Source organism: Falco cherrug, chromosome 1 (assembly GCF_023634085.1).
Source record: "Falco cherrug isolate bFalChe1 chromosome 1, bFalChe1.pri, whole genome shotgun sequence".
NCBI classification, from domain to species: domain Eukaryota; kingdom Metazoa; phylum Chordata; class Aves; order Falconiformes; family Falconidae; genus Falco; species Falco cherrug.
In genome coordinates, this window is record NC_073697.1 from 86,320,906 (window position 1) to 86,343,857 (window position 22,952).

At 45.2% G+C, this 22,952-nt stretch overlaps 1 protein-coding gene across 22 annotated transcripts in view; it reads left to right on the top strand.

Moving 5' to 3' along the window:
- Window positions 1–22,952, top strand: part of FBRSL1 (fibrosin like 1) — a 548,206-nt gene that overhangs the window by 11,462 nt on the left and 513,792 nt on the right. The window lies entirely within an intron of this gene.

Sequence of the window (22,952 nt, forward strand, 5' to 3'; positions counted from 1 at the left end):
AAACTGCTTACACAAGCTGTTTCTCGACAGAGCATCTTTGGTTTCTTAGCTTCAGCCATCCTGTGTCCTGAGGAATACATTAATGGGTTGTGAAGTCTCTGAGCATATTGCCTGGCTTTCCTCCACCCGGGAGGAGCTCAGGGTTCTCATTGCTGGGCTGATGAAGTTCATGGTCTGTAGGCACACGTTGCTCTTGTGCCGCAGCTTTGAGGCAAGTCATGCTGCTGGATTTTAAGATCTTGCAACTATTTCTCTTGATTTTGAAATCTGTTGTGTTGCTTGGGTGAAGCAGCCACGTGTGGGTTTCCAGGGGAAGGGTGTTCAGGCCTCCCTGTTGGGACAGGAGTGAAGTCTTTGGTTTCCTGATCAGTGCTTCCTCGTCAAAATATATAGGTGGATTTTCTTTACCACTGCCAAAATAAATGCTGCAGACAATCCAGGGCCAGGAATGTCACTGTCATCAGGTTACTGAGTTTCTGCCTGAAGGTCAGCTAGCAGGTGATTGTTACTAAAGAGCTGTTTGCTGATATGTTTGTGGTCTGCGCTCACACACCAGGTCTGGTTGTGTGGCTTCGGTGCAGTTTTGGCATAAAGCTACGTGGCCCAAACGGGCATGTTTAATGATACTTTTCAGTAACTTTGTAAGGTCAGCACAACCTGTAAGGATATTTATTTGACCTCAAAACGGACAGGGTGGAAGCTGCTGGTGTTATCTGCGTTAAGGACAATGTACTGGTCATCAAAAATAGAGTTGGTTGGTTTACTTAGTTTCACGTGCGTTGCCAGAAAGATGCGCCCTTCCTTTTCCACACTTCCATAGCAATTGGCAGGTTTTGCTGCTGCTGCTGGCTGTGGTTGCTTGGAGATGAGAGGTTTGTGCACTGTACCGGCAGGACCGAAAGACAGTTGGTGCAGGGCAGCGTTGGGAAGCAAGCAGGGCATGTGGAGCTGCTGCAGTAAAACGGGTAAGCTCACGTGCCAGCCCCAGGCTTCCACAGCCCAGTCTGGTTTTCAGGAAATGCCAGATCTATGTTGAATGGAAACGAGCAGCAAAAGCTATCGGGAGGCTGCTGGTGTGCTGTGCTGCCGTGGGGCTGGGAGCCAGGGGGGCATGGCTGTCTCCACCACCTGCGGCCCCTTGCTGGGTGGGCATCTGTCACCCCGTGTAGCCAGTGCAGGGGTGGCTTTGTGAAGTGTGGCGAGATGCTGTAATGCAGGGTGTGCTTTAGTGCTAGGGCTAGTAAGTGGGCTTCTGGTAGTGTTGCTTGCAAGTAAATAAAGCTTGCCTTCATTGGGGGTATTTCTTGGTTTGATTTTTGTGTAATTCTGGTTTTCTGCTAATTACCAGTAGGTGAGTTTTCACTGTTTCTGTGTGCTTACCTGGGCAAAAAAGGAGCAGGTACCGAGGAAGGGGAATAGATTCTTGTCTCAAGCAATAGATGAATTCTTTTTGTTCTTTTGCATCGTGCTCCTTTTGTGCATGTGTGTTAAAATTCCCATTCCCTGTTTATAAATGTTTAGCAGATGAAGTCACTGGTGTTTTTCCTAGTATTACCTTTGTGATGTTCAGAACATAAGCAAAATGTGATTATTCACTCGGTCTCTGCTGAATACTGTAGGAATAATGAGTCTGTGCCTAAAGCATAAACCCAGACACAAAAAGCATGCCAATAAGAATACAGACTCTGGGGGAAAAAAATACAGTGTAGCTTATTTTACCAATTTTACTGGAGCATCCTTGTATATATTTTGGGGTTGGGAAGGGGTTAATCATGGTGCAAGGCTGGCCTTTCTGATGTCAGGGAGCAGTAAGTGGTGTGAACTGGGGTTCTCCCCTCATGGTGGAAGGATGCTCTGGGTAGAGTGGCAGCTTGTGGCAGTGCAGCTTAACTGGTGTGCTTCTGGAAGCAGGGCTGGAAGTGAAAAAGCATGGGGGTAAAAAAAATCAGCTGGCTTTGTGTTTTCATGGTGAGTGAGCCTCTTCCAAAAGAGTAAATGCTGCTGTCTTGCAAAGTATTCCTGGTGCTGGTGAAAGGAACAGAAATAGGCTGGAGGTTTTCCTGACTGGTGAATCGACATCCCGTTGCTTACATTCCCAAGGCAGCTGCCAAACTAAAAAAATTCAAATGTCTTTTCCTGGGGGCTGCAGGTACCTTTCAAGAAGAATTTGGGTCGCAACTGAATTGCAAGGTAAAATCTTTGCAGTGATGTACAGAACTTTTTTAAGTCTTTCTGGTTCTTCTAGTAATACCTTCTCAAGCTTTAGAGCTGAATGAACTTTACATATCATCTGTGTTTAACAGCATTTAATTTTTCTGTTTTCTGTTTTGTTCAGCCTGAACAAAGAAATAGTGTTTTGTTCTCTTTAGACTATGTTCGTTGAGATGGTTTGTTGCAGTTTAAAAAGAGTGAGAATTGAGGTGCGTGGTCACTTAGTGATACTCCTTTTAATGTTGAAAGTTCATCCTTTGCCCCCACTCTTCTTAACATAGATTTTCTATAGAGCATCTAAAAATGTATGTCTAAAAGACCTAATTGGTGTCGATATTTCAGTATTTGGGCTTATTTAGCTTTTTTAATAAGGCATCTGGGTATCAGCACTAAATGTGAAGAAAACCGAACCTATACCCAAAGTGAATGCATGTAATTTTAACTGGGGCTGAGGGAAGAAACAACCCTAAAACTTCAGGTTGAATTATTTCTTGGTGTGCCGCTTGTCCTGCGTTCAGTGTGCCCTGTGGAGGGAGGGAGGGAAAAATAGTATTTAATTAGTGCTTAAGTAATACCTCACTCGGCTTTATGGTTTTTAAAAAAATCTGCCTAGGCAAACACATCCTGGCTGGGGTGGATGTCTGTTTGGTCGGTATTGTTTTAAGTCTCATAAAGCATTGTTCACACCTTCTTGGAATATAATATGGGAACAAATGGGAAACCCAATCTCCTTAGCACTGCATGTCTCACAGACAGGCCATGCTCTGATACAGGGATTTATTTCATGCATGGTGGCCTAGACACGAAACAAATGTGTAGAAGAGGGAATTATGTAAAATTGAAAGTGACAATTATGCAAACATTCCAGTTGAGGAAGGAGTAAATTCTCTTTTTCCATGTGCTTGGCTTCAGAGCTAACAAGTAGCCTCTTGGGGTTTTTGGTCTGTGTGTTTGTCATATCTCTCTCATCTTGGCTGCTTCTTGTTTCATTTTCTTTCTTTTTTTTTTTTTTTTTTTTTCAGTGTGACCTTATTTTCCCTTTTGTTCCATGCAGTCATTCAATCTTTGTACTGTGGGGTTTGTTTACCTTGCCAGAGAAAACGTTAGCACCCTTCCATTTAGGAGCCTGGGGCTGCTGTCCTCAGCCCCTCGCAGCACAGCACCCCATCCTTCGCTCCATACATGGCTGCAGGAATATGGTGACTGACAGGGTCCAAATCCCTTTATTCAAGTCTTTCTCTCTTCCTTTTTTTTTGTGGGTTTTTTTTTTTTTTTTTTTCTCCTTCAAGGGAGGGGAAGCTGGTAAGGGAAGAAACAAGCTGTGAAAATAGCTCTGTATTTAGACAGACACCCTTTCGCAAAGCTAAATGACTTGATCTTCCACGCTGCTGGATAATTCCCACGCTTGCAGAAATAGGGAGAGAGGGAGCAGGGAGCTGGGGCTGTGACCACTTTAATCTGACATAAGTACGTGTTTTTGCTGAAGGGGATGGTCCTTTCCTGCCGTGGCTGCTTGTCCCGATTACCTCCCTTGTGCCAGCACAGGCATTTATGCTGCCAGGAAAACTAATTCCCTGGTTCCCTGATCTGGCTCACTGCACAGCCACGCAAATGCCCTTCTGGCACAGGCGAGGTGGGATGCAGGGCAGGGGGGGATGTGGAGCGGCTGTGTATTGATTAAAGAAACTCTGCGAATATGGCCTGAGCCTTTGCAGCAGGATTATAGTTACATGTTCTTCCCCTGATTTAGGTCATCTTCTGATTTGGGGGTTCGCTGAAGTGAATGGGGTAAAACGATGACAGTGCTGGAATGACTGGTCTCTGTTAAGTTTGTGAAGTTGGGATGATGTTGTCATACATGGGTAGTGGGGGTGGCTGAGGGTAGAAGGGATAACTTGGAAAGATAAAACCTCGCTTGTGATTTAATTGCTCTGAAACCTTGTTTCTACCTTGTTTTCACTGATTAGTTTCAATGTGACAGGGAGAAAGAAGAGACAAGCTTTTGTTTGTGCTTGGTCGGGTGCTTGGAGTGGGTGAGGTACCTAACCCTCTTGATGGCAGAAGGTTAAAAGTAGTTCACTCTGTAAATGGCATTTGTAGTTCGGCTCACACAAGACTCCCTTCTTTTCAGCCTTCTGTCCTTTTTTCTCCAACTATTTTTCTATGCTCTATCCTGTGCATGTATTGTATAAAGAAGTCTGCGTTGGATATTAAATCCAAAGAGTGGGAGAAGAAGCAACTCTTGTCATCAGTGTGTTTTCCCTGCTGTAATCCCATGGAGGGATTGAAGAAAGTGTTGGGAGGATAAGATCAGTGTTTGAGCCCAGCTAAACACTGGCTCTGCCACAGACAATGGTTTTAGTGGAGGCTGGTTGTGTAGGGAGGGTGAGAAAATTGCGCGTAAATTGTGCAAATTTCTAAATAAAAAGCATTTAATTGCATTAAAGGAGGGGGAGGGACCCTCTTGTGTGCACATCGGAGACTTCAGTGAGCGTAAGTAACCTCTGTGGCACAGTAGTCATTGACCTTGTCAAATCATGCCATTGGAGGTCATGTGTGGTGAAGAGGGTTGCCACAGGGGATTAGTGCATCTGGGCAGAGGGCTTTTACATTTGAGCTTGCATGCCAAATCCCATCTGCAGCAGCGCGTATGGATTCGTCAGAAAACGCAAGGAGAGAGAAGATGGGAAAGCACCTGCCAGAAATGCATGGGAGCAACCTGTCTGGAGCCAAGGGCTTCCCTAACCCCAGCTGCAGGAGAAGGGGCAGCTGGTGACGCCCTGCACTCCCAGCTCCAACAAGAAGATGGACTTGAAATTTAACTATAAGAAACCTGCAAGCTTCCCTTGGTCATCTCATAAAATTAGGTAGTCTTGGACACAGGACTGTCTTTTTGCCTTGGTTTCGCCATGTGGTTTCACATGTACAGATGTTCTATTTTGTCCTGCCTACCAGCTCTTGGCTTGGTATGAGCAGGTACGGCTTTGTGCAGGTGGGGGGCCAGTTTGCTTATGTACTTTTTGAGGTCAAGCATATGTGTTTTGGGCTGAAAATATAAAGAGAAGATGGAGTTTTGTTAAAAATCTCAGAAAATAAGAAATGAGATGACAGTGGTGTATTAAGTTGACTTACCATTTACTGTCTATATCAATGAAAGTATTAGGCCCGTTTCACAGGTGGGAACACCTGAAGCATACGGAAAGCAAATAATTACTAGCAACTGAACCATTTGCTCTGTGCCTAGAAGAAAGAATATTCAAGGCTTTAACTTTCCTGCTTTATTGAAGTGTTTAATAGAAAGCTTGCTGGCATGGCCTCCTTGGAGTAAGCATTTGAGTGTGAGGTTTTAGACAGACCTGTTCTGCTTTACCTTCTATATTCTTCTGCAATTCTGCTTTAGTTGATTGAATTTCATATCCCACAAAGAAGGCATTAAAAGAAAATTATGAATACTCCCAGCAGAAAAATATCTTAGTAGGTAAAAGTGGCATTGAAGTTGGAGCTAGCTGATCTTTGTGTTTGCCAATAAGGGATATCGTTTGTCGCTGATTTCCATTGCCTCCTGGATGAGGGGAGAAATGACTAATGCTTTGCTCCTGCCTTAGTTGTGAGGACCTGGCATAAAGCTGGTTGTAGTTACTGAAAGGCTAAATGGTGATGGATTTTTGTACTTGTGCTGATTTTTTTTTTTTTTTTTTTGATAGGCAGGAAAATTTGAGAGTTCTGCAAAGTTACGATTTTTAGAAAGTATTGTTTGAGTAACATCAGGAAAAGGATGCTGAAGGTCGGTTGTTGAAGGTACTGTGTTTAGGAGAGCGTACCCTTCCTGATAGATGGTTGGGCTCACCAGTGCCATTGGTGACACGCAGCAGGAATGCAACCCATGCTGGGGTTTTTGCGCTGGTGGTTTCTAAGGCTTGTTCAGAGGATACACAGTTCTTACAAGGATGTGCCTAAGACTGCTGGTAATAGGTGGGGGTTTTGTAGTCACCTTTAGAAATTGTCCCTTGACTTCCCAACCAGGGACTGTGGGGCACAGGTGAAAGTCTGGTTTTGCTGCAGCAGGGATGGAGCTTTGGATGGAGCCTGGGTTTTCCTGCTTCATTACAGTATTTACTGTACCGTATTGCATCCAAAATACTAGGTGAGACTTGGAGAATTAAGTGGCACAATTATGAAGCGGAGCAAAAAAACACTTATGTGGTGGCTGTGATAGATTAGTCATTTTGTACCTCCAAATAGCCAATTATTCCTCTGACTGGCTTTTATCTGGCCAATTTGCATGTGCAGTCATGGTAACTGGTTTGCAGATTAGGCATAGGATTTCACGTGGATCTGATGTCGTGTTTTGGTCTTGTGCACTTGGTGCTCCCTGGAAGCAAAGCGCACGGATGAGGGTTTCTGTGTAACCGATTACCATTAGCTGCTCCGTATTTTTCAGTCTCAAAGCCTTTTCATACTCGAAAGAAACAAGATGGCTCACACTTACTGTAGCCTTCTTTTCTTTCTTTTTCTCTCTTTTTTTTTTTTTTTTTTTTTTTTTTTAAATATCCGACAGGACAATGTAAAGTGGTCCCAGCTCCATAGAAGCTGTAGCACAGATTTCATTTGTATTGGCATTCTCGGCTGCATAGTTTGAGAACACATTGTTCGAGGGCTGGGAACTCGCTGGAGCTGCGGTGTATTTCAGAAGAGATGTGAAAGGAGGAAAAAAAAAAAAAAAAAAAAAAAAGGAAAAGAGCTTGAGGAAAGAAGAAAAAATAAACTGAAGCAGCATGGAGTGACCAAGGGTGAAATCCTGCCTCACTGAAGCCGGTGTCAAAACTGTGTCTTCACTAGTGCCGTTTCCATGTGTGCTCTCTGATTTTTATCTTAATTCCACTGGTGTGCTGAAAATTAACAAATGGTATTAGATTAATATTATACACCTAGAGAGCCAAGTGAAATCTTAATTTGAAGAATATTAATTATTTGGGTAGCTGTATTTTGCTGGTAGGTTAAATATAAGCTCTGTTTTTGTCAGGGATTTGTGTCAATTTAGCGTGCTGTGGACTTTGTAGAATCTCTGATATGAATAGTCTTTGAAGTGGAGAAATGGTCTAAAATATTTGCCAACAGCCAGCCAGCTTTTTAAAAGCTTAGTTCTCTTCAAATAAACAAGTCTTTTTTAAAAACAAACAAACAAAAAGCAGTTTGCAAGTGCAGGAATAACAAGATACTTTTTCGAAAGCCGTTTTTTTCCCCCATACAGGCTCCAGCAACTCAGCTGTAGTTACCTTGGTCTCCAGTGCTGCTGAAGACAAATTAAGCTAATAAAACAGTATCTCGCAACATTGTAGGAAATAAAGTAGTTAATCTGTATGCAAGTTTCTCGCTACGCCAAATTTAAACTGCTTAAGCCTTACGTCTTGATGAGAGGTGGATGAGCTTATAGATATGACCTTTCCAAGGGTCTGTGAAACAGTGCCTTGTCAGGCGTTGGGCAGCCTTCTCCTGGCTTCACAGAACATGAACTGTCGGTTGAGAAGTGTTTCAAGGAAACTATATATTTATTTTCTTGTGACAACTTCATCTTTAAGCTGACAATAGATTTGTATACTAGAAGGTGGGTTCCAGGGAGGCAGTGGTATCTGCCTGCCTCTGCAGGGTGTTACCCACCTTCGTTGGTAGCTGCAGGAGTTTCTTGGTTTGCATCATGTATTGGCCATGCACTAACTGCAGTAAACTTTAAGTGCATGCATGGCCATGCGTGAGCATACGTGTTTTCTCTCTTCCATGTCCTTAAAACAGTTGGACCTGTTAGGTTTCTTGTAAACCCCTGTTTGTTCCTTTGCCTGTTTTGGGACTGACCTCTGATAGCACTGTACGTTTGGGGTTTTTGGGACAGTCATGTAAAGACTCCTGGTCTTGCATAAACCCGAAAATAATTACAGGTGCAGAAGCACCTAGTTTAAGTTCTCTGAGCTGTTTAAAGTTGTGAGGATTCTCATGTCCTGCTTATGGAATGTCAGTGTTTCAGGTTTTATTAAAACTGGATGTGAAATTTAATTTTTGCAAGTATTTTCTCTGCAGTGGCTGCTCAAGAGCCCCTCCAAAGTACTTTCAGCACAGCTGGTGGGGAAAGCAGCTGGAAAAATCAGAGTTGAAAATTGGGGCATGTCACTTTTTTCCCCCCATCTAGGTAAGTTATTTAATCTCTGTCCCTCTGTTTCTCCTGTAAAACAAGGATAACTTATCTCACAGTACTTCTACTGCTTAGTAGTTGTAAACCCTGCGTGCAGGATCTTTTTGATAGGAAGTACATTAAGATTAAAGTACATGGTGTTTTGTTCTGAAGAGTTTGAGGATGAAATTTATAGGCAACCGTAAGCTGTGTGTTTGTTTATGATAAAATTGGGAGATGAAGTATAAAGGAACAGACGCTGGTACTGGCCGTGTAAGTTGCGGCTTTACGTTAGAAACAGGCTCTTGTTTGTGGTGATAAAGGCAAGAAATCTAGTGTATTCTACTAGCTATGAATAGCTACATGGGGTAGAGCTTTTCACTGGGTAAAAATTATCTTATTCTCAAATCACTCTCACCTGTTCCTGTTAAAAGGATCTTCTCTCCACCTGCTTAGTAACTGTGAATTTTTGTTACTGTAACAGTAAGAAGTGTCTTTTGCTGCTGAACATCCTTTAGCTGTTGCTGTTCTCTCCTCTCTGACCTTCTTCTGTATTCTCAGGATTTAGATTGTGAAATCCCACCCCACCTCACCCCCTTGGTCCTTTGGCTTAATCAAACAGAAAGTGCAGACAGCAGCATAGCGGGGCAATAGGTTGCTCTCGATGGTTTTATTTTTCTTCATAACTGTTTCCTGTGTCTCCTTGGTTCTGTAAAACGCTTGCAAATTCATCCTTTCTCCCGAGCTTACCCAGCTCTGGCATCGCTGGCTGATGCGGCTGGGACTGCTGAAGCACGTGAGAGCGCCTTGCAGAGCTGCCCAGAGCAGATTCCTTCCCGTGCATGCTGCCCTTGGGATTTCTGTGTCTCATCTTCCGGAGGTCTGCCAAGTGCAGTAGAAACACTGCTGTACATGCACTGTACAGCAGGGTTTTTTTTTCCACCCCCAGCTCTTCTGGATGCTGTGTAAATACTTGGGGGGGGGGGGGGGGGGGGGGGGGGGGGGGGCGGGGCGGGCACAGGGCTGAGGTTTGTGTGGATGCTGAAGAATTTTGGAGGGGGAAATTGGCTTGGTAGCCTTGGGGTATGATTTTATAACTGACAGCTGGAGATGCCTCTTCACTTCTGTCTAATGGGTCCACGCTGTCTTAAGGCTTTTTGGTGACAAGATTCGAAATTGATTTTTAATATTCCATGAGGGGAAAGATGAAAGACTGAAAGACAGTTTCTCCTTTAGACTGTACACTTGGATAGTTCTGGTAGTGCACCTGTGGCTTGTTCTTTATGTCCAGCCCCTTCCACAAACACAGTTCATCATCTTCTTGTGCCGTGGATCGTTCCCTGGTGGTTTTGAACCAGAAAATCTCCTTGGCTCTTTATACTTGTTTGGGGGACTTGTTATTAATACTGGGCTGCTGGGGACAGGTATCCTAGAAAGTTTTTTCAATGATGTATCAAAATAAAAAACTGAAGGAAAAAAAAAATTAAAAAAGCAAAAGCACCCAGACCCACCCAAATTGCTTAATATATTTAATCAAGATTGTGAGCAGTTTGCTTCCTCAGAATTGAAATTGTTGCACTGCTTAACCCGTGATGTGGATTAAATATGCATAAGAGAGGTTGTGCTAGTGCAAACCTTAGGTCTTGGGAAACAAGAGCAAATTATAGTTCAGGCAGCTGTGTGAAAGGCTACTTTAAAAAGAGCAGAGGGCTATGTTACCGGGGTCATAGCTGGAATAACCAGGAGAGTTATGCATGGAGGTACTGTAACGACTGCTGCCAGGGCTGGTCTGCATCCCTCATAAGTCCTTGTACTTAAAAAAAACAAAAACAAACAAAACATATTTTTTTTACATTCATAGTGTGGTATTAACATGTTTGCATCAAACCAGTGTGAGTCTAGGCTAGGGCACCATCTCTAGACCCTGCTAGAGCTCTAGATCACTGTCTAAAGAGGGAATCTTGCAAGGACAGAGGAGCAGCAGGAGGAACGTACTCCTTTGGGACTTTTCTCCTACTATGTTGCTGATACCCTTTTAATAAATCCCAGCAAAGAGGAGCACAGTGCCTAGCTGCAGAGAGGCGGACAGTGGTGGCTGGTCCGTGGGTCAGTGTGTGTGGGGTATATACATGCAGTATATTGTTACCGGTCATTTTACATGTCCTCTGCCTCTTGTAGAGTTCTCAGTCTCTCTCTGCTTTCCATGTACATCATAGATGGGGAAATTGCAGGGAGAGTTGCACAAAGCTGCCTTTCTTGTCATTTCTGCTTAAATCTCACGTGACAGTTGGACAGAAGCTGTTTTTACTGCTTGAAGCGAGGGGGAGGTGAAATGGGTGGTGGATTTTTAAAGAAAACTATATATACTTACTTTTCCACATGCAGGCAGCTTGTGTTTGTGGTGGTGTGGGCAAGGAAGCACCTTATTATGCAATCTGGATTGGATCTATAGTGGAGAGAGAGCTTGGCTTCCTCCCCAGTACAGATTCATCCCCCTTGCAAAGTGAGTTTGGATGCCCCTGCGAGTTACAAGCCTCTTCTGACAAAGGGGATTGATTCTGCCCTTCCTTCCCAACAGAGGAGCTGGCTGCAGCTGGAATGAGGGTGTGTTGTGCCTTTTTATTTCTTTTATTTTTTTTAATTTCTCTGCCCCCACCTCTGCTTTTAGTGGGACGTTAGGTGCAGGGTGGAGGAGTTTGTAAATCACTTGAAGTGCTTGTGACACCACTCTGGGCTTCCCCAGAGCTGGCCAGCCAGGGCCAGTCATCGCCCCTGCGGTGTGGCCAGACCCAGCTGGGCTTGCACTGCAGCCTCAGCCGTTCGCTCGCACAAGAATTGGAAAAAAACCCGCAACTGAACCGTGACTGGGATTTCCTGGCTTGGGTGCAGGAGCTGCAGGAAAGGGCAGCACTGCGCTTTCTGCACTTGCTGCCACCCGCCTGCGCCCCTCCGCATGGTGGGCTCTGCCTGCTGGGGGTCTGGGGGCTTCAGGGCTGGAGGAGCACGCCGGGCAGCATGCAGACCTGCCATGGTGGAGACCTGAAGGGCGGTGAGCTGAGTTACAGTAAATACTGTGATAATGGAGAACTAGCCTTGCTCACCCCCCCACAGCTGTTGCCTCCTTTGCCCTGAGGCTGGGGGCTTTCAGGAGGAGGGGGGCTGGCGGCTGGTTCCTGTCTGCTGGGGAGCGGGCTGGAGGTGAAGGAGCCTGGATAAAACATTGAGGCCACAGGCCAAAAGCAGAAGGGGAGCAGATCGCCGTGTGCCCGAGCTCCAGGCCAGCAGCCTGCCATGCGGCGGTGTGAGGACCAGCAAGCCGAGGGGAGGGCTGCTCACCCAGGGGTGTCCCAGCCAGGTCCCTGGGGCCGTGCTGTAGGCAGCAGGGCTGCTCACGGCCTGTGGCTTGGTGCAGGGTGTCTGTCGGCCAGCCCTCTGGCCACCTGCCCTGTTCCTTGGTGCTGGGGCCAAAGCAGCCTGAGTGTGAGAGGTGGGAGCAGCCGGGCAGGGTAGGGCAAGCGGGGGGCACAGTGCTGCTGGCCCCGGGCCCTCCGGCCACCACCGCTGCCCCTCCTGTTGCTGTTGCAGCAGTGAGGAAGGAATCAAAGCTCTGGTTCGAGGCTGTGTTCTGGTCACATGCTCTTCAGGATTACTGTTAGGGCTGGCGTGCTGGACCACAGGGGAGAAGGAGAGGAGCAGTTGACGTCAGGTTGCCTTCAGCGTGCTTGCCCAAGAGGTGCCTGGTCCCTAACTGCAAATATTTAAAAACAGATTTACTTCCTTGTTGTTTAGATCTCCTCGTCCCTGGACTCTGGGCAAGATTGGGTCAAAATCTGAGGTTTTATTTTGCTGCAGAATCTTCTTTTCTCTCTCCTTTCTGGCACTTCTTGCTTGTTGCCACCCTGCCTGGCTGTTCCCTGGCTGCCGAACTCGTCGTTCTGCCGCTTTGCCGGGTGTGGAGATGCTGGGCCGGGCTGCAGCTCACTCAGCAGGCATGGGCTGAGCAGGGAGCCCACCCTGGCGCACAGGCTGCCAGCGGGTAAGGCTGCACCAGGCTGGCATGTGTGTTCAGCAGGAGACACGGTGTGCTGCTGGCGCTGGGAACAGCCGGGAGAATGGGCACCATTGTTTGCCAGGGGATAATGTCTGCACAGCGGGGAAGTCAGCTGGAGGCTCTGCACAAGGGAGTTGCAGTGTGCACATGCAGGCGGCGCGTGAGGCCCTGGGACAGCAGCTCCTGCCTGTGTGTCCGCTGTGGTCCTCTTCCTTCTGCGGGGGTCAGGCACGCTTGGGCAAGGCCGGCTCTGCTCGCGTGGGTTGGCTGCAGTCCTGCGTACGCAGGATCTAATACGCTATTTAATGGGAAGGATGGATAGTCAATTTTAGTTTGATTTATTTTAAGTTGCTCTCATGTATGCCAGAGAATGCAACTTAGAAGAGGACAAGGAACGAAGGTCATCTTGCACACACCCCAAAAAAGCATGGCAAAAATATATTTCAATTGCACCAATTCTCTTTACTGCTGTGGCTTTATTGCACTGGAGGGGAAATGGGAACCCGGGGGGAGGTGTACTGGAGAGATGGCTTTGTGAAGTCCAAGGGAAAAATAAGTTGTCTAAAAGCTTACAGTTACTTGTTAAAAGTCATCACCTTCCTAGCCCTTGCTTGGTGTCTTTATCCTGTTGTTTTGTGTGTTTGTGTTGGTGGTTTTTGTTTGTTTTGTTTGGGTTTTTCTCATCAATCTTGTAGCATTTTTTTTTTCTGGCGTATTTACTGGGTGTAGGTGTGTGGTAGCTGTCGTTTTCTTGCAATCCCATTCTCCCTGGTCATCTAAAATCTTCTTTGCCAGGAAGGAGCATGGAGTAGTAGAGACACAGGGACGTGTGAGTGAACAGCAGGATGGGATTTAAATGTTGTTGTGTGTTTTGGAAAATGGTGATCCTTCCCCTGAAGGATGGAGCTCTCAAACCTGAATGTGGCAATCCCTCTAAATTGGACTTGACTTTCACTGGGAACTATAAAACCAGCAAATTTTCAAAACCTTTTGCTAATGGCTTACTGAGTGAAGATCAATAGCGATGCTGAGAGGAGCCAGGCCTGCAGAAAGAGCATATAGTGCCAGCTGCCTGATTAATTTGCTCTAGAGAATAAAAGCCTTCAGAGATGAGAACAGGGTATATAATAAGCAGTTATAGACTTCCTATCCACTGAGTAGAAAATGTTAACGTCTTCAGTCTAGTAAAGTTTCCAGCATTAGTTTTGTAATGACATAGTATGTTTAGTGTGAGAGGGAATAGTCAGAGTATGGACGAGGCCCCTGCCTATTCCTCTGCCACCTGAAGCCACCTTAACTTCTAATCCATGTGTTGGGCATGCACTGGAAAGGAGATGTTAGCTTCAGAACTGCAGTATGTATCCGCTCCTAATCCTCGGGTTAAATTCATGATTTCCGTTGTCAGTGCAGGAGTTCAAATGGTTCTGACTGTAAAAAATGTGAAGCTGTTTTCTTCCTTTTTTGGCAGTTGCAGTCTGTATTTAAAAATGCTCCTTCTTCAGGAGAATTAAAGAGTCATTTCTGTTCCCTGAGTCGTGTTAACCATCTTTGTTGGGCAACCACATCTGGGATGGGGCATGTCGTGGGTGAATGGCTAGGTCCTGAAGCTAAAGATGGGTGGTAAACAAAGAAGCCATTAGAAGTTGGACATGTTTGCTTCTGAAATCCTCCTAATGCATCCTTCCCAAGCCTAGTGATTGCATGCTCGTGGTGTTATTTCAGTGCTGTTGCATTTTCTTCTTGATGGCTCAGGTTAGAGAAAAGTCAGTTTTCTAAAAGAAAAGAAATCTACTGTTTTTTTGCACGCTCTCCTTTTGTTATGATGCCCATACTCAGACCATTGCTGGTGAAGAAGGGAAATCAGGAATTTTTCCATATGGGTTTTGGCCAAGAGAGTGGAGTTAATGTCTTCTGCTCAGAAACGTTTCTTAATTGCAGGTGTCCAGAACTTGCAATTCGTGTCCTAGTGGTACTTCAGCAGCAAAGATTTGTGGTGGTGGAGTAGATCCTGGAGTGATTACTTGGGCTTCCTGTAGGACTGTGTTTCCACAGGGAAGAAAAATGTTATCATAAAATCTTGTTTTCTTGTTTGTTCTCAAGCTACTTAACATGCATGGTTTATTTTTAGAGAAAACAATGTCAGCCAGATTTGTGCTAATTGTTGGCAACAGTATGTTAGCCCCTCAAATGCTGACAGGGAGACAATGTTTGGTGATTGCAGCCATGCAAAGCTAAAAATGACTTTAATTAAACAATCATGAAGTATACTTTGCAATGTAGGAGTTGGACAGTGAGGTTTTTGCTTTCGAGTTTTATTTATGTAGGGTGGGGTTTTTTTCCACTCAGCTGATTGCAGGTGTTGTGTGACAAATTGGATCTTGTTGTGTTCTGCCTTTAATTATTATTCCTGAATATATGAAAAAACCAAAACCTGTCATCTCTGAAAGGGTGACAAGTTCCTCTCCTTACCCCCAATCTCCCTTTGCTAGCATTGTAGTTACTCTACTTTAATTGCATTTATTTGTGTGTGGTGTGGTTTTTTTTTTTTTTTTTTTTTTTTTTAATTTGCTGTATTAGAGTTTTTGGTGCTTCTTTGGTTGCATTTTGATGGGTTTTGGGGTTTTTTTTCCTTCTCTGAATGTTTGAAGACCTCAGCTCACTTCATGGGGCTGAGACTCAGCTGAGTGACAAGCAGTGATTTTTATTTATTTATTCCCTCCCCCCTTGCTTTGTCTGTGGAAGCAGAGCAGGTTGGGTCGCAGCTTTCCTGTGGGTCACGTTGTGGAGTGTGGTGTGGATGGGTCCCTCTGCTTCCTCACGAGCTGCCCTTCCTGCCTTGGGTCTGGGGGGCTGGCAGGTATGTGGGCTCCACTGCCTCTGGAGAGTGCACTTTGCCTCTTTTTGTTGTAAGGAGGAAAAGGCAAACCCTGTTGTTTAGACTTGTCACTTGCTCATGGTGGAAACTTCAGGGACAAAGCTGTACTTGATGCCCGTTGCTTCTCGGCTGTCACTGGCACCTTGGTGAAGTGCATGCGTCGCTTTTGAAAGCCGTCGGTCATAGTTTCTCCCACAAACCTGGGCGAGATGAGCAGCCCGCTGCCCCAGCCATTGGGATGTTTTGAAGATGCCAGGCTGGAGTGGGAAACGTGCTGCAAACCAGCAAACCCGTGAAACCAGCCTCTCTTCAGGCTGTGCTTGTAATGGCCTCGGGCTCCAGCTCCTTTCAAGATAGAAATCAGCCCTTCTATCTTTTGCTACAAGTGCGAAGATGTTAGTGGTGTGTCAGACATGCTGCACAAAGGGTTTCTGGCTGCTGCCAGCCTGCCAGTGGCTCTGTGTGCCACCAGCTATTTGCTCTTTTTGCCCAGAATTGAACAGCACAGTGCATTTCTTGCCCCAAAAGTGTTTATTTTCCTATATTCACCTTGCTGGCAAAGGCTGACAAAGGTGGTCAAACCCTTTTTAAGGTGGGACACGGGAACAGAGAGGAGAAGTGATGGATGGAGCTGGGAGGCTGTTTCTGGCTGCTTCATCTGTTTGCTGTAGGCTTTTACTTTTCAGCAAGTTGCCTGTAATTCACTGCACCATCACCCAGCTTTGACTTCCCTGTAGTGATTTGTGGTCGTGGCTTTTCAGCTGCTGTGCAATGTTGTATGCAGTATGGCTCTCTTGTTTTGCTGATTCCTCTGCTCTTTTTACAAGTAAGGTGGCTGCTCAGTTATACAAATTGAGTATATGGTATATCTCTTGCATACAAGTTGAGTAGCAGCCCCTCAGAAAAAGGTACTTGATGAGCATTAAATGGCTGGATATTTGGCAAAAGGAGGTTAAAACTGCTGTGGGATGCCTAGTTTCAGCAAAGAGCGGTGTCTGTGTCATCGGTGGCCTTTTGATGGAGAAAATCAGAGCAGCTTGTCCTTTCGGGGCTGCAGAGGCAGGAGCAGTGCAGCTTTGGTCACCCACACTTGAAGCGTATAAGGTGGTGATAACACTCCTGGCTGAAAATTCAGTTTAAAGTAGCTCTGAAAGGGTAAGTCTGTGTGGAGGGCTGGCCTGTGGAAGTCTAAGGTGATACGTGTAAGATTATGTCTTATAAAGCTTGAAGGAGAATAAAATGTTACTGGAGGCCAACAAAGTGGAGGATAGTCATGATATTACTGATCATCGTGTCTGGTTAGTTTTGCATATGGACAATGGATTTATCAGGTCATCCTTTTGAAATTTATTTTCTGTCTCTTTTTTTTTTTCCCAATGAAAAGATTTGCAGTGCTGGTTTTTATTTATTTATTTTATTTTAACCTGATATGTGACCCAACGGGCACCTTAAATCATGTTTCCCTGGCTCACAAGGAGTGTGGAGAATGCTCCACTGAGTGGTGGGGTGGTGTGGAGGAGCTTCCTGGTGTTTTGCAGTGTCTTTGTCTCAGGGATGTTCAGAAATCCCCAAAAGCCTGGCTTCCTTTGGAGGAAGAGGAGCGTTTGCTGTCTGAGGACACACAAGTAGTTGCTGTGCAGCTGGTGGAATTACCAACTGGCTAATTTGGAAGTGTACTTGGGCACCATGTGGTTTATTGTCAAGTTTCATTATATTTTCACAAAATCTTATTAAGGAAATTTGGAAAGGGGAAATAAAGCCCCACATGCAGGAATGATAAATGTTCTCCAAAGTAATATTATTAAATTTATTTTTAATTTAATTTTTCTTTGAATTTGTATATGCTTGTAGAAGTTGATGCTTCTGACTCTGGGGAGGTTCTTGTTAACAGACCTGCAGCCCTGTTCATGGCAATTGCAGTAAATGAATTTTAATAAATACGAAATTATGATTCTGTTGCACTTCCCCTACTCTATTGAAATACAACTGTGATTTGGCCTGAAACACACCTTTTTACTTTTGCTATATATAATAATGAGGCTTACGGGGCTGCGTGGTTTCTTTCTCTTTTTCTTTTCCTTGAGAAATCAACTATGTATTTTATGTGATGCCAGAGTAAACAGTGCATTCCAGAGCAGAGTAAAGAGCACAGCAGCTTGACTCAGATTCCAGTGTTGCATCTTGTCTACCTTAAATCTCTAGCCATTTTAAAACCACTTAGAATTAATTATCTAGGCTTTAAAGCTCCCCGTCTCTGGCTCCTGCCTACAGTAGCCAGCCACAGAAAAGAGGACTTGGATATAAATAAATGGTGTTGCATTGCATTCTCTGGTTTGAAGACATCTTTTTCCCTTCATTTATAGCCTTTCAAGTGGAATTGCCTATTGAAATGTGACTATTGGTGTTGAATCAAGTGGCAGGGCTCCACGAGGTTGCAGAGAGCTGTGCAGTGACAGTGCAGAGGAAATTAGGTGTTTCAAAGAACTGAACAAATTAGAAGGCAGAGTGCGCTTCTTATGGCATATTAAAACAGCATGGTTTTAAAGGGTCTTTGAACTTATTTTTCAGTGGCTGAGTCAGAAACGTGCTGTTTAGCTTGACAAAACTACACTTTCCTCTTTTGTTTGCTTGCATTGCTGAGTCAAGGGGAAGCAAGAAAGGAGATTTTCTATAAGCAGGCTGGCCTAAAAGCTAAAATCAGTTGGGTTTGTTGTTGGGGTTTCCTAAATATTCTGTAGCACTGTTAGCATTGGTCATGTATTTCTTAATTCTTGCTTTGTTGTGGTGGTTATTAAATCATTTTGCCAGCCACAACTCAAAACACTTTTGCTCCAGTGTGTGCTATTGGTCACTGCAGGGTCTTCCAGGAGGTAAATGTATTTGCATAACACTTTTAGAGCATCTTCATCACCTTTAGCAGTTTGCAGTTCTGTATGTTACTACTATAAGATGAGATTACTCAGGAATGATGGCTCAGTTAGTTCTGCCTCTGTCCACCGGTATCTATTTTTAATTTAAAAAGTGTAGAGCAGGAGCTCTGTAAGGAGGGTGTTAGTTCCCCATTTTGCTTGTGCATGAAAATGTGCTAGGGGAAAAAATAAAAACCAACCAGCCCAGGAGAAGGACTTGTTTGTAGTTGGAGGAGCTGGCGGTGCTGGCTGCGCGTGCAATGCTGTGGTCCAGCTGATCCTGGCAGCAGGCGAGACAAGCCTCCCCTGCTTTGCCCTGCCGGTACAGCTGACTTTGGGGACCTGGCAATGAGGTGGTGTACCAGGACTGGGGGGATGCGGTTGTTGGCTTGGGGAGCTGGGGAGAAGGTGGTTTTTGCAGAGCTAAAGGAGATAAGGGGATCAGGATGGTACCGGTGGGAGTGATGCCTGGCAGTCTGCAAGGGAAATAGGTGGATATTCCTTAATTTGCACGACCTGAGTCTCTGCAAGTGGGCAGGCGTAGCTGTTGGTATCTATAGGCTGGAGGTGATTTGAGGTTCACCTGTGTTTGCATGGATTGTGTAATAAAAAGCTATGTGTCCCTGCAACCCAAAAAAACCCCAAACCAATCCAAACTAAAAACCCCACCAGTGCCTAATGAAGATGGGCAGTTTGAAGATTTTGGCCCATATTAAAAACAGCTGTCAATATTGTTGGTAAATAGATGATTCCCCAGTAAAAAGGGGAGAGCATCAGAGGGGGAGTAACAGTGCCAGTGGCTGGGGAAACGCTGGCAGCAGGATAGTGCTGTGTACCTGTTTTGACCTCTGTTATCTCTCATCTTTCCACTAAAATGCCAGGCAGCCTGCTGTGGCCATCTTTGATCAAACAGCTTTTATTTTCATTCTTTATGGTGAGAAACTGCTCCACTTTTAGTAACATAGTGGGTAGAAACAAACTAAGAAACTACTTGGTTGGAGGAAAACTAGCATATCCCAATTAGCCAGAAGAGGCAAGAAGAAAAACATTGAGAGCAAAGCCCAGCAAGCAGCCAGGAAAGCCGGCACTGTTTATTTTTGGCAGGAGCTGCTGAATGGAAGCTGCTTGTAGTTAATGCTGTGGTGGCAAGGCGCAGCCAGGGTCAGGTTACCGCTCTGATTCAGTAACCAGTAAATGGTTTTTCTCTTTCTCTCTCCTCTTTTTTTTCCCCCCTTCTGCTCCTTTTGCATAGACCTTTGGAGGATTTCTCTTTTCCTCCCTGGCCCTGGGTGCCCCAGGAGGAAGATGCTGGGGTGATGAAATAATTCCCAGCAAACCCAGCAGCTTAGTAGCTAACACACATTGGAGAGGAGTCGAAGTGTATGCCTGTTGTACTGATCCTGACACCGAGCTGCTTGTATTTCTAAGCACTGCAGCAGCAGGCTTTACAGGGAGAGCCACACCGGGCCAGTACAGTGAACTGGGCCAGTATGGCTTTGGCAGAGGGGGCAGGAGCTGCTGAAATGGCTTCTAGCAGTGGCTTTATGATGTTGGGTGGCCACTGAGATCCAGAGTCTGTACAGAGATCCAGGCCAGGCAGGTATGAAATCAGCATGCGTACAGTGTATTAAATAGGTCATGCATGTCTTGTGATGCCAGAATTTGATCACAGCGATGTGTAGAAATGGAGGCTTTTGATAGGAATCAAATACCCTGTTGAAAGATAGATAGAGGAATTCCTTAGAAAACAATTGGGAGATCTGCTGGAAGACAGAAAATGCATTTGCAGGTGGGTGGGAAAAGCCCTTCCCTTTCCCTGTGGATGTCCTCCACTGCTATTGTCTCAGCACGCTGTTGTCTGTGGCAGCTGGGTGGCTGTTGATTTCCATGCGGCAAAATTAAATCAGGAAAGATGAGAGAGAGAGCTTCCATTGCCTGCCAGAGCTGACGAGGGATCTGGGAAGCTCAGGCTTCCTTCCTTGTGTTGAAAGTGAGGGTTAGGTACCTCTTCTGCCCCAGGTGTTATCCCCCCCATTTCTGCAGCTGGCCTGAAGGCACTGTGTTCAGGTGGTGGTATTAAGCTCATTTTCACCCAAGTTTGCAGTTGTCTGTCCACTTTTAAAGCGTGTCGGTGCAGAAAGAGGGCATGCCAGGGTGCCTAGGGCAGTATGACGCCAGAAAAAGCTCTCTGTAGCTCTTACTGTAGTTGTACAACTGGCCAAATCTTGGGTAGCCTTTTAAGAAGTACAGCCAGAAGCATGTGCGAGTATAAATCCTACAGTAAGTAGTAAGCATCGCGTTGGGAGAAGGGTTGTTTTCCTGTGCAGCTGCCTGAAGATGGCTTTACTCTTGGTGGCAGTTTCACTTTCCAGGATGCTGGGTGCAGGGTTGCATGGGGGGTCCCTTACCCCAGTTGCATGGGGGACGTGTGTGATCTGGGTGTGCCATGGGGCCAGGTGAGCTTGTGGACCCTGTGGGTCTGGCCAGGGGAGGACTCAATACCACAGTGTGTTGCCAGAAGGACTTGACCTCCAGGACAAGGTCTCGAAAATTGCCACAGGATGAAGCAATTTCAAAGTTACTTTGTTTGCTCTTCTCTGGAATCTTAAAAAGAGATAAAGGTCAAACTGAAGAAACAGCTCAACAACGAAACCCAACCAATTGTTCTCCGAAACCCAAGCAAACAAAACCACCCAGCCAACCACAAAAAAACAAAAAAACCCCAAACCAATTTAAAACTACCACTGTTTCTTTTGAGGAGAAAAAAACCCAAGTGTAACTTGTCTACATTTATAGATGAGAAGAGATTTACTCCTCTTAAGACAGACTATGGAGCAGAAGTTTAAATATAATTTTGCAAAGTAAATAGTTTCTCTCAGTCTTCCAGTGCAACCACTTTAAATACTCATATTCCTCCTTTTGCAGTTCCTGCATTGAAGCAGCAAAGAAAAATCCCCCACCAGCTTCCACTGAAATGGGAGCAGAGATCTATTATCTAGCTCACAGTCTGGTGTTTTTATTAATACCTTTTGCTGCAGTGTTACAGTTCATTAACACCAAGTTGGGAAGTTTTAAATCCAGACAACAAATACTTGCTAATTAGAGTTAATGGATAGCTTGTTGCAGCTGTAATCTTCTGTTTTCCTCTAATGACTTAAAAAAACCCCAACACACCCACATGTTAAGAAGTTGCTTTTTGTGTGGCAGAACTATTGGAAAATTGGTCATCTTCTGGCAGGGAATGTCACTGTTGGTTCCCCCCTCCCTTCTCCCTACAAATCAGTGATTGTAACTAGTTTTCTCTGTGAGGTTTCCTTTTTGGCAACTGCACGAGAGTTCAGATACGAAATACAGCGTTTACATTTCTGTATGGAAGTGCAAAATTGAGATGCATCGGTTGTAGTGCTGGAGAGCCCCACTGCATTTTTCATATTCCCATTTAGAGAGAAGCAAAGATTAGCTGCAGCTCAGTCATCCTGCAACAGTTCTGGAAGTAACTGAAAATCCATCTAATTGCTAAGCCAAAAAACTAATAAAAAGCACATATGTGCAACTCTCACAAAGGAGAGCAGCTAAAGATTGGAAGGCTATTGTAATCTTATCTGTGGGGAAAAAATTAAGGATTTATTTGGCTCAAGTTATTCTCTTTGTCTGCATAGCTGTCTGATGAGAATCAGTAATGGCTATCTTAGTACAAAACTGGTGTTTGATTAAATTCTCTCCCCTTTCTCTTTGGGCACTCCCTTGCATTGCTGGGTTGGACTCTCCGTAGCTGGTCTGGGTGTACTCCGTCCTGGCAGGCTGGCAGAGCGGTGCTGCTGAAGCTGAAAATTGAGGATGGCTGTGCTTGGGTTTCAGCAGCCTGGAGGAAGCCCAGGTGTGCCTGGAGGGTGGCTGGGTGCTCCAGGTGTGCCTGGAGGGTGGCTGGGCGCTTGTCCTGCGGTGCTGCCAGCAGCGTCCCCCCATGCCAGCAGGCTGGCACCAGCAGGACTCAGCTCCTGTGGCCCTGGACTGTGTTCAACCCACCTTTTGTTAGAGCTGCTGAAATATTTAAGTTTTCCATAAAGGGACTAACGTTTCCTATATGCCTGTGTAGCATCCCCTTCGTGTTAGTACTGGGATGATGAAGTGCCCGTTCCCCAGGATTCAGAACTCTGGCCTGTTGAATGATGCCCTTTACATACCGGAGGCTCTTGCATTTTGAGGTCAACCTGACTTTACTACGCTCATGTAGATGTCAATAGTGACACCTGTTTAATACATGCATTGCTGACTTAAACTGCTTTGGTTGTAAACTAAGGAAAGGAAGGTTAGAGAGTAAATAAATACATTGGTATGTTTCCTTCAGTGTGCATACCTGAGCCAGAGCTGAGTGTCCAGTAGTGGCAGCTCACCGAGTGTATTCATTTGATTTAAACACATTGGCAATGCTCCCCGTAAGTGGTGGGACTAAACACTAACTTGAGTAGTTGAAAACTGAAACAATTGGCCTTTACTACTGGAAAAAAAACCTTGAATTATATCCTTTTTTAAAGGAAACAAGTTGAAGCTGTAGATGGAAATGGTTGGTGTCTGTTTCTGGAAAAACCAGTGCACTGAGCAGTAACCAGCAGCTACATTTGTTCCTTTCAAAGCATCTGCTGGAAGAGCTGACTGGGAAGAACTGTGTCGGAAATACTTGTGTGAGGGAATCTGATGCTTCTAGCTGGGCACACAAATACTCACATGTTTAAGAACTGAATT